The following is a 4,819-nucleotide window of genomic DNA, read 5'->3' as shown; positions in this document are numbered from 1 at the left end:
CAGCTTCTCTCCGGTTTCTGTACCGGAGAGTGACACTGAATGCAGGAAGTGATGTAATACACATCACTGCCTGCATTCCGAAGAGGAGGAGGAGATCAAACGGAGCTCGTGCTCCGTTTGATCTCCGGCCGCAGAGCTGCTGTGCTGGTCCCGGGCACAGCGGAGCTCGGGATCGCCAGCAGAGGGGGAGGCAGCACACGCTCACGCACATTACAAGCGATCGGGCGTCTCTATAGATGCCGGAACGCTTGTATGTAAACAGCCATCGCCGGCTGTTTACATTGCAGGCTAGTTTCCCGCTCTTGCCCGCCGCCTAGCGCCGGGCACGAGCTGGGCGGGATGGGGCGTTTAAAAATGCCCACCCGCATTCAAGAAGCCACTGTCCGGCCGTTTAATTACAACGGCCGTACAGCAGATGGTTAAAATAAAATTCTGTCTGGTGTGTCATTTTGTTTCTAAAGTTACATCATATACCTGCATGTAACAGTTTTTTCATGGTTCAACAAGCTCTAAAAGGATACTGGTCACTGGTCAGCAGACAGAAGACAGCTGTATCCCCTGATATTTTGTATAAATATTGATGAGCTTCTTTTCATCCATCAGGATGGCCAGTCTTTACCCAGCTTTCAATTTTCTAGTGTATTAAAGATATACCAAAAATCCCTGCATTTGGAGCATATTCTAATCTCCTCACATTCATGTAGGATAGGGGCTGCAACAGAAGCATCTAGACTTAGGTTGCCAGCTAGCACCATTAAATAGATAGGGAGATGGAATTCCGATAGATATAAGTTGTATAGCCTAACTCTCTTATTTGACCTGTCAGGGCTGGGGGCTGGGCTTCGATGGGTGGGGGCGGAGCTTCAACTGGTTGGGGGCAGGGTGGGGCGGGGCGTGCTGGGGGTGAGGAGAATGCCTCACCCGGAACCAAAGGTACCACACGTCACTGATGTATTGTGCAAGTAGAAATGAAAAGAAAAAAAATTAGCTTTGCTATGTTAATGAGAATATGTAAGAATCATAAAATAAGCGTTATCCTGATTTGGTTGCAAACGTGGAAATATACTTTAGGCCCCATTCACACCAAGGCGTCTGTGTGACAAAACACTCAGCACATAATTGATTTCAATGGCCTCTATTCACACCTAGGCATTTTGTCGCAAGCTGCAAAATGCCTGTCGCTTAAAAAAAGTTCCTCATCTTGGGGCATTTTGCAGTGCATTTAGTCCCATAGACTTCAATTAGAAAAACGTAAAAAAACAAGTGACGCATTTTGTGCACATTTTTTGCATGTTTTTACGCGCGCTTCCCCATTGACTGTAATGTTTTTGATCTGCCAATCAATTGTACGTCTAATGCGTGAACAATGTGCAAAAAATGCACAAAAACCTGCAAGCTACTCTATGCAGAAAAGTACTGATGCTTAGGTGTGAATGCAGCCGGAAGGAGAGACCAGGTACATGACTTCGAGAGGTCGTGCAGATACTCCACATGTTTAAATAGTCATAATAAGGTCATAACCCTGATTTGTAAATGGATCCCTTAGTATTCCCAAAATGCATGTTATATATATTCAATTAGTCAATAAAAGGAATCACTTATATTTTCACTTTCCCAGCATTTCTAATAATGATCCTGTATAACACAATACTGCAATATGTTAGCAGATATCACCATCTACTAGTGGACTTTGTATTGCAGAGATTCACCCAGTCATTTCTCTGTATCTATGCTTAATGTTGTAATTACAGAAGTCTTCTTTCACCTCAACTACTTGAGTACCAGCATGTGTATACCCCTTCATTACCAGGACGTTTGTTAATTTTCTGTGCTGTGATAGTTTGACTGACCATTACTCGGTCATACAACACTGCACCCAAATTACTTTAATATCTTTTTTTAAGGCAGATTGAGTTTTCTGTTGAAATTTAATAAGCACTGAAATTTTATTTTTTAATACAATTCTGTTAAAAAATGCTAGGACAGTATGACCATCCCTCAAAATTACATCTTTTTTGGAAAGTAGGTACCTGAAGGTGATTTACATTTTTTGTTGATTATTTTGTAAATGAAGAAACATGGTGATATTGAGGGGGATTAAAACAGAGCTTGGTAATGGTGAACTAGATACACCACATCAGGTCATTCACTGAGGGATCAGGAGGTGAAGGGTGTATATGCATAGGTCACAATACAGAGGCAGGCTGGAGATCAGTAGTTTAGGAGATGAGGGGTAGTAATACCCGTCGGAAGCCATAAGCAGTTGCTGCGAGACACGTGCAGATGGAGCATTATCACTGGAGCAGGAGTGATCGGAGGGGTGATCGGTGAGGGGTGAATGGTGATCGGAGATCGTGCTGTTGATAGTGCTGCTGCTGCACTCAGAGGAGTGAGTGGAGACTTGCCTTGGAGTGATTGGCTCTACCGCAGCATTACAACGGATTTGCTATTATACGGCCGTACATGCCACCCAATGATTACTCAGCCTCTGGCTGATTAATGAATCAGCCTGACCTTCAATTCATATGGAGATTTCAAAAGCATGGGGTGATCTTATATTATGAGCTAAGCAGTACTTTAAACTTAGCACTTCTTATTACTCGGCAATATGCATCCAATCTACCCACATATCTCAATTAAAATGGAATGAGAAGTGAACAATATACCGTATTTTGCGGTCTATAAGACGCTCCGGACGATAGGGCGCTGGGATTCTGTGACAGAAAATCTGTCACAGAAATTCTGTCACAGAAGCTGCAGTTAGTGACTGCTGAGACATGTGGCGCTGTGATTACAGCGCCACAGTCTCAGTAATCACACAGAGCAGACAAAGAACGACGTTCTTCGTCTGCTCAAGGGGCTCTATGGTGAGCTCCTATGGGGGACCATGACGGGTCACGGTCCCCCAGAGGAGCGGGGGACCCCGAAAACCACGGCAGGGCGGACACGATTGCCGCCGCCGCTCGATTTAATAGAGGTGATCTAAATAGATCACTTCTATTAAACGAGCAGCGGCTCCCACTGTACATTCAGCTCTGCTTGTCAGGAGCAAGGCTGAATTAGCCTACTGGAGGTGCTCCAGTCCACAACAAATATATCTGCATAATAAGCAAATTTGAGAAAACTCCTCTATATGTTTGCTATGTGTTTCAGTTCTCATAGCACACCTAAAATATTTTTTTTTAAATTCTCACCTCTTCGAAGTCTATATGTAGGAGGCCATTGCAAGTTTCTCAATTTCAGAGTTAAAGGAAACTCTGTCCCCATAGAAATACCAGGGACAGACTGAGCTTCCCCTCACTAACATTCAATGCTTTTAGATCTTTAACTCTTTGTTAGGACAGACAGTGTTCAAATCCAGTCTACAACTAATAACAAGTTGTAACTCAGCACAGAGAACAGCATTTCCTTCAGAATAAAGCATGCATTGTGCAAGCAGCACTTTAAAAAAATGTATGCTATGTAAATGTGAACATGTAACAAATACAAAAGTGGAAATACACTTTAAGGAGAGGCCAGGCACATGACTTTAAAAAGTTTGACACTGTACTCCTCCTGTTTAAAATTTACTTTCATTGTAATTGCATGAACTCTGAGTCCTAAAGCAAGCCGAACGCAATGCACATTTGTAAAGAACACTGCTGTCCTTTATAAATGTGTGGCAATATCTTGCCAGATCTCTTTTATTCCCTAAGATGATGTACATGGTCACATGTCCTAGTCTCATGTTCCAGAGCTCCAGGAAGTAAAGGGAGATGGATATATGTAACCGCTCAAAATGGCCACTATGAGAAGAATGGGGAGGAAATGATACATAAGGTATACAAAGAATAAAAAGCCGACAATTATCTGTAAATATGTGTTTGTAGATTGTCATTACTAAACATTTCTAAAGGTGACTTTGTTGTCATTTTAAACATAAGGGTACAGTTCCTCTTTAATTACCTCAGTACCAGCCTGTATAAACCCTTTCACTGCTGTGATAGTTTGACTAACAAATATTCCGTTATACAATACTGCACCTGCGCCCATTTGTAGAATGACGTCTATAGACATCCTTCCAGAAATGGACGTCCACCTCCCCGCCATTTTTCTACAATACAGCTGTAGGCTGGTGGATAATGTCAGCTTCACATCTATACATTGGTATGTGTTGGAAGCACACCATGCAAGTGTTAGAACATTGCAATGGCACTCCAGTTGGCACTCCAGCTAAAGTTGCTACCCAGCCAGTATAGTAGAAATGGGACCTGCTGCCAAGGTTAATAGGAAAGAGGTCATAATGCCCTGTATTCTTTCACAGAAAAGGTGGCAACCTCACCTCCGGTGCACTTCAATGTACGGTAATGCAACACCGTGCGTTGTGATGTTCTGGAATCAGGAAAAATAGTGCAAGTGCATGTTTTGGTTCATTGTGGTGCAGTGGCATTAATCTTTTATAATGACATATGTCCATGATGGCATCCATATTTCCTCAAATGCAAGCTTTGTTTCCTGATTTGTTCTGCTACACAATGGTTGCGTTTTACTGCTCCTTATCTTGCATTTTACCAGAAATATGGCTGCCTCCATGTACATATATAATTACAAATTACACATAGGCATATGTTTATTTTTTTTTAATACTAACACATTTTAATACAATTATTTAAATACATAGTACTAACATTAAGTAACTATATAATCCTTGTAAAGTTCATGTATAACACTTTTTATTTATTTATTTATTTAGGGTGTGGAGTTTATTAGGGGGGGTAGTTAGGGAAGTCTGGTTAATTTTTTTAGTGTTTTTTATGTGGTTTTCTTTTTTTATTTGGTA

This window comes from Nanorana parkeri, unplaced genomic scaffold (assembly GCF_000935625.1).
Source record: "Nanorana parkeri isolate BGI_ZX_2015 unplaced genomic scaffold, ASM93562v1 scaffold2208, whole genome shotgun sequence".
NCBI classification, from domain to species: Eukaryota; Metazoa; Chordata; class Amphibia; order Anura; family Dicroglossidae; genus Nanorana; species Nanorana parkeri.
This window is presented reverse-complemented; position numbering follows the sequence as displayed.